The following is a 7,499-nucleotide window of genomic DNA, read 5'->3' as shown; positions in this document are numbered from 1 at the left end:
TATTTTCTGACTCTCTTGATTTCTGGTCATGATGTGCGTTACCCACTGGATCTAATGTATGATTTACTCTCCAATTTAGATGCAGCATAGTGTCTACAGGAGTATGTGAAGTGATTGATATTCTGCGTTTATTTGATGCACATGAATTTGCAAATCAACAGAATGGTAATATGATAAGACAGTAAAGCAACAAAAGATTGTGTGCAGGTACTTGATATGGCTATGGTAAATGTATGTATCAATTGAGTAACTCAGTTCTGGCTAGAGTGATCTTTATCACATCTTTGGACGGTTAAATCAGCCTCCAGTAGTTATGTGGCACACAAAAAGAGTGTTGAAAAGATTTATTGGATAAAGTTATGTCCCTCATTAACACCTCACGAGTTGCTTGTAATTAAAAGTTGTGGAGATTGAAGAGCCAAAGATAATGAGTGCGGTGAATCACACAATCACTATGTGTCTGGTGAAGAGGAAGATTCAGTAAACAGTTTTCTTTTTATTTATAATGAGCCAGATGAAGATGAGTCATTTGTAGAACATTTCAGTTGTTTAAAAGATCAAAGATTAGAGCTTCTAGTTTTCTGTTGCACATGGTGTATCCACTAGTATTAGTGTTAAGTTGATCTACTAAAACAAACAACAATAAGAATTTCTGCTTTTCAGCTCCATTGCCCAATGTCAACATTGATCATTGGAATGGCTGGAGTACCTATCACCACTTAGGATACATTTTGGCACATCAGTTCAAAAAAAGAGTTGCTAACTTTACTTTCTGGGCTAAAATAGTTTTGTGCTGAAATATCTATATCCTATTTGTGTTAGCCAGTAAATTGTTGTTGTACGAATGGAAGCCTGAATAGTTTTGAAATTAACAGAATGGATATGGCTTTCTCTGAGTTACTCAGAGAAATGATGTGGTATTTCTCTCTTAGGAACTGTATCAGACTTCCACGGGTTATTACAGTTGTGAAAACTGTTGTATTAGATTTTATCCTAGAACAATGATGGTTGGTTTGGCTATTAGTACTAGTTAGACATTCTAATGCACTGAGAGGTTGAAAGAACTTTGCTTTCCAAGCACTCAAAGGTCTATTGTGAACTTAAATAGCTGTTTGTCCAAGGCACTTTCTGAGAAATTTTGGTGTGTTTGTATGTGTAATTCTGAGTCACAGGAACATTCAGTCACATTTTCAAGTCAGGTAGTTCTGATAACAGTCCTATCAGTACGCAGTTATTGAACTGTCCTCTAGCACAGCATGAAAAATTATTTTCAAAAGTCCAAATTTAAGATTAGATTTAATATCATTTTCAGATAAGTCTCATGAAGTGGTGGTACTGTTTTGGACACTATAACCCAAGTACGTTAGCAGCTTCAAGGGTGAATGTCTTTTCTGTTGTAGTTCCATTAAACTCTGTATGTGTTAGTTTACGCTGCAGTCAACAGTTTAACTAGTAAACACGTTGAATGAATAGCATTGGAGTTGCCCAATTCTGTTGAATCCCCCCCAGTGGCACAGCGGTATGCCTGCGGACTTACAACGCTAGAAACCGGGTTTCTATACCCGTGGTGGGCAGAGCACAGATAGCCCTTTGTGTAGCTTTGTGCTTAACTACAAACAAACAAACTGTTGAATTTTGCTTGTGTTATTTTCTAATAATTAAAAACATGATGGATTTTTAGAACTGAACAGCATCTATAGATAACAATAGTTGGTAAATACTGTTTTACTGTATGCATGTCATTGTTCATTAATCATATCCTTGAAGTATGCACACCTAGTTGGTACGTGATGTTGTTATATACACAGGCTGAGTATGTTTTTCTTAATGATTTTGGAGACTTAGAACGTTGTAACAGTCGTTTTTGCCACATCCGATCTGAATGTATGGATAATTTGTGTCGGAAAAGTTTGTTACTTACTTTTCCCAAAAGCAATTAATTTTTAGTAGCAATACACTACCTACGTATTACCAAGCAATGTCAAACAATTTTATGTTACATGCTTTTCTACCATGACTTTATCTCAGCGTGTTTGTCATGCGACTTGCTGATTTACATGTTCAAGATCGTTTTCAGATATCTACTCAACCCTCTATTTATGTGTTTTTTGCAGCACATATGTATTATATGTCATGTATATATTTGTTCATGTATTATCTTGTATTATAAATACGAGTATAAGTATACATAGGTCACGTTTATTAGCTTAGGCAGCAGTAAGAGAGAAACACAAAGTGTTTTAAGTTTGTTCAATTATAGAAAGGAATATTTTTATTTTAGTGCGGAACTTAAATATTTGTAAGAATGTAATTTTTCACTGAAAGAGACAAGAGTTACTATATAATATACAATACATAACTGAAATATACATTGATTTTGCGACTTTGCCCAAGTAAAATCAGATCATAATTGCAGATCTGTTTCAGAGAGAAAGAAAACATAGTGTTTCCGATACTCTTATTTAGAATAAATTATTTTTTTTAGAATTAAAAATGTTTCAAGCTTTCAGTTTGTCATCTAGTAGATTATTGATATTTCTTAATACAATTATAGTTCGGTTGCATTTGTTTTTTATTAGCTAGATAAATAAATATTTAAATTTAGAAGTGATTCAGCCAGAGTACTACTCTGTTCTACTGAAGTTATATTTAAACTTGTATCACAGACAACTTAAAATTGAAAAATAGTGTGTAGTGTTTTATTCCCCGGAAAAGTAACTAGTGCTTGTAAAGCTGCTTATCATTGAGAGATGAAAGGACGGTAAGTTAGTAGCCATGCTATCTTGTAGTTGGGCATCGCTAGACAATGGTCATGTTTGGAGTGTGATTATGGTCCATTAAGAAAATTGTTACATTTTTGCATTCACTAGTAGTAGAAAAACAATTCGTTTGGACAAAAAGTATATATATGTGTATGTGTATATATATATATATCGTCTAGTGAGATGGCGCGTAATTTCTATGAGAGTCCTTTAAAATGTTTTTTTTAAGAGGTTCAGTAATGATCAATCAAGTCATCTATAACCTTATGTTACTTGGTGATCTTCTGACTTATTACAGGCTGAATCGAGTTGTCATTTAAATTCCAGTTGTTGCTATAAAAAGCCATAGTTTTGACCATTTGCTACGTACAGGTACATGAAACAAACCACCTGACGAGTATGTAAACCTATTCCAGCTATAAACAAGAAGGACCTAGGCTTGACACCTATTACTCTTTAAAAATCATGGCCTCAGCAGATAGAAGAGAATAAAAAGAAGACTGAAATTAGCCTCATCAAGAAATCTTTAAAAGCCTTTATTAGCAAATGGCCTGGAGTTTTCCCTTGAGACAACTATGGCAGAACTGGCCACAACATCCAGTAAAAATCACCAAACTTCTGCTTATATAGCCAGCAACAAAGAAGTAAGCAAACGAAAGACAAACTGATGCTGACAAAACACCACAAAGAAAATACCAATGCACACATTTAACAGGGTCGTCTCATATGAAAACCAAAAAAGACCTACCAAACCAGCAGAAAATAGAGCAGAAAGGAAAACGAAGCATTGCAGCCACCACCTCTTTTCAATCCCAATAAAGATGTACTTCGAACTTCTGGCCACACCAACACCAGTTCTGGCTAACTTAAACCTATAAATAATCAACAGATAAAGGCAGCACTGCTAGGACAAAACTACCAAATGACTATAGGCCCAGATCCTGATGCAGTGAGAAAAAATTGGGAACAAGGAAGGATGAAGGCCAAAGATTAGTAAATCGCAGCTGAGGACTGTTGCTTCAACAAGGAATTTTATGGGTAAAGAAAGGCCTACAGGAACCCAAAGAGGTTCTCCACAAAGCTTATACAAAAAAGATAAAATCTACAAAACGTCTTAACAGATTTTTATTTCGGTTTATTTCCTTTAAGTTTTATAGTTGATTAATATTATTCAAAAGTAAAACTTATTTAGACTTTTTAGAGTTTTAGCCTTCAGACTTACCACTGAGCAACTGGGAGGTTTGTTCATGTAAAGCTGCACAATAGGCTATCTGAACTCTGTTCTCCACAAACATCTCTGTCTATTTATTTGATATAATTTTAGCATTTTCATTTTGACTATTGATCATTATGCTTGTATTTTTAGTGTCTCATATCTGTAAAGATTATTTTTATCTAATTTGTTTTTATATTTAAACATTGCCATTTTAGAGTTTTAATGTTCTGTTTGTTTGTAATTAAGCACAAAGCTACACACTGGGCTATCTGTGCTCTGCCCACCACGGGTATCGAAATCCGGATTCTAGCGTTGTAAGTCCGCAGACATACCGCTGTGCCACTGGGGGGCATTTTAATGTTCTGACTGTCTCCCCTGTGATGAATTTGATCTAGATATGTCCTATAACTTAGTACATTCAAACGATTGATGTGATTCGTGCACATGGTAACAGAATTACGTAGAGATAGTTCTGTTTGTACATCTTATCTTCTCCGAAATCTGAACGTCTACCATATGTTTGCTGCTCATAATGATAAATGAAAGGGAGGAGAGTGCAATACCTTACTTTGGCTTTGAATTCCTGTACATTGGCCCCATAGTGATTCAGTCGTAATCCTGCAGGCTAAAGATCAGGTTTGATACCCGTGATGAGCAGAGCACAGGTAACCCACTTGTAGCTTATTACTTAATAACAACTGCACCAAACCTCCTGTAGATTATAAATTATGTAGTGGTTCCATCAGGTTCAATCAATTGGTCAATTGTGGTTATGATTAATTGAGTGCCAGCACTAGATGCCATCGGTGAGTGTTATGGATATTATGCTTGTTACTGTTGTTTAAGTCTAAAGCCCATGAAATCCTGGTCTGCTATGCTGTCCTGAAGGTATGGAACATTTGGCCGTTCATCCAATTCCCTTATAGGACCCCATAGTGGGTGGGATCAGTGGGCATTGGATTTTCTTTTCATTTCCTTATGGATTTAAAAAATAGAAAAATAACAATCAAATTACTAAACATAGATGATTTTACTCACATTTCCTAAAGTTTTGTACCTCAGTTTCGAATTTTACATTAATTGTTAGGAACGTCTTTTCTTCAAACATTTCTCCATTTTTTATAGAAAACAGCTTAGAGAAGTATGCCAGCTCTCCAAATATGGTAAAGAAGCTAAGATCTGAAGTCTGGTCGAAACATCATAGCTATAGAAATTTGAAGTTTTCTTGAAGTCAAAAGCAATTGGGTGAATACTCCATGAGGTAACTCCAAATACAATGAATTCCTCAAAATATGTTATTGTTGAGAGGGATTTTGTAACATTCTCAAATAGGGAGATTCTTGCTGTACTTTCCAATCAAAAAGTGTTACCTGTTAGCCAAATCTCCAGTTAAAAGAAAATAATATTTGAGTCAACTGGTGTACTAATTTTAACATTTACATAACCATGTCTACCTGCCCATGTAATGGCTGGTTATTTAATAGATAAAATCCAACCACATATTTTAAACCTTGATTGATCTTTCACTTTCAGTGATCCAAAACATTTTGCAATGGTCTTTAACCCATATTTGCTGTGGTGTCAAAGACAACAACAGCAACGAATACCAGTTAAAGCTACGATGTGTTATCTGTATTGAGTCCCATCCTTCCTACTTTAAATGCACTGTATCATGTTAAAATGGAGAAGGGGGTACAGAGAATGAAGACTCAGAATAACATCTCATACTTGGATCAAGTAAGATATCTTTCTTCATTTATAAATTTTTTCTGGTCATCTCAAAGCAATATTGCCCTATAATGGCAAACAAGTGAAAATATTAACATCCACCCCTGTCTCTGTTTTTTTACTGGCGGTAACCCCATTCTGGCAGCTCCTGCGACCGCGTTGACACCAAACTGTATCAGCACTGCTGTTCCTTTGGCCCCATCATCGAGGTAGAGAGGGGGGCAAGTTGCGTGGGCAACAGCCTGTCCCCCATATCAGAATGCCCAGGCTTACATCCGTCCATATCTACGAGCTCAATGTCGTTCACCAGTTTATCTGCCTTGGCTCTACCATTACTGACAGCCTCTCACTTGATGCTGAGATCGACAGGAGGATTGGAAAGGCAACAACGATGCTTGCTCACCTTACGCCAAAAGTGCGGACAAACTCTAAGCTGACCGTGAAGACGAAGATGTCTGTGTACAGCGCCTGTGTCCTCAGCACCCTTTTATATGGCAGCGAGACGTGGACTACTTATGCCAGCCAAGAGAAAAGACTGAATACCTTCCACCTCAGAAGCCTGCGACGCATACTTGGTATCTCCTGGCAATACAAGGTAACTAACACCTATGTCTTGTCTCGTACGAACCAGTCTACCATGTACACTCTGTTACAACAGCGCCAGTTGTGCTGGATAGGCCACGTGCGCCGTATGAAGGATGGCCGAATCCCGAAAGACATCCTCTATGGAGAGCTTGCCGAAGGACAGAGAGGCATCGGCCGCCCGCAGCTGAGATACAAGGATATTTGCAAAAGAGACATGAAGATCAACACCGAAACTTGGGATGACCTCGCTGCCAATCGCGCCGACTGGAGAAACACTCTCCGTAAACAGCTGAAGATTGGTGAAGAGGAATTGACAGTGGCAGCAGAAGAGAAGCGAGCGCATAAAAAAGAACAGGCAGCCAACAGACCAGCGTCAATGCACATATGTGACCTCTGCAACCGGGACTGTCACTCTCGTGTCGGTCTCCTTAGTCACAAGAGACGCTGCTCTAGACGAGCGATCAACATGAGCTAATAATGGACGGATGCTCATCCATGGTCAAACCTGGCCGAAGGAAGCCTACTACAACACATCAGTGTAACCGTTATTCATAAATAGGAAAATATTACTACGTTCTTGAAAATAAAAAAAAAGGTATTATGACAGTGGATTTCTACAAATGTGCAGCTGAATAATAACAAACAGTTAGCCAGATCTGGCTGGGCTCCTAATGGAATTTACTTTTATAAGTTTTGCTTTATCAAACAAATCCCCAGTAGAAGAACTAATCTAGGTTCCTAGTTAAGTCTCTTGTTCCTTGCCAGGTTTCCAAGGTTTTTAGGTGAAATCTGGCAATGTTCACTGAACTTAATTTAGGTTTTAGCAATTCCACTTTCAAATATAAACACAAGTTTTAATTTGGGGTACTTGAATCGCTCTCTTTTCCTATTGTACATTATAACACTATCTGTTCTTCCATTGTGAGATTCCTCTGTTAACATGAGGCATAATTAATACACAATGGGAATAACAATGCAAATCTAACAATTAACATTACCATACATTAAGAAATTATGTTTTCTTGTAGTCATATAACACTGTTGGATATACATGACTGTTTAGTGTAAGCATTATTATTTAATCTATTTTGCAAGTTAATATTTAATGATTTAGTTTTTTGTAACAAGAGTGTTAAAAATTAATCATTTTAAAGGTGATAGTTATGACAAGTAAGAGCTGTACACTGTGTGTGTGTGTGTGTGTGTGT

Source organism: Limulus polyphemus, unplaced genomic scaffold, assembly GCF_000517525.1.
Source record: "Limulus polyphemus unplaced genomic scaffold, Limulus_polyphemus-2.1.2 Scaffold1454, whole genome shotgun sequence".
Classification (NCBI taxonomy): domain Eukaryota; kingdom Metazoa; phylum Arthropoda; class Merostomata; order Xiphosura; family Limulidae; genus Limulus; species Limulus polyphemus.
This window is presented reverse-complemented; position numbering follows the sequence as displayed.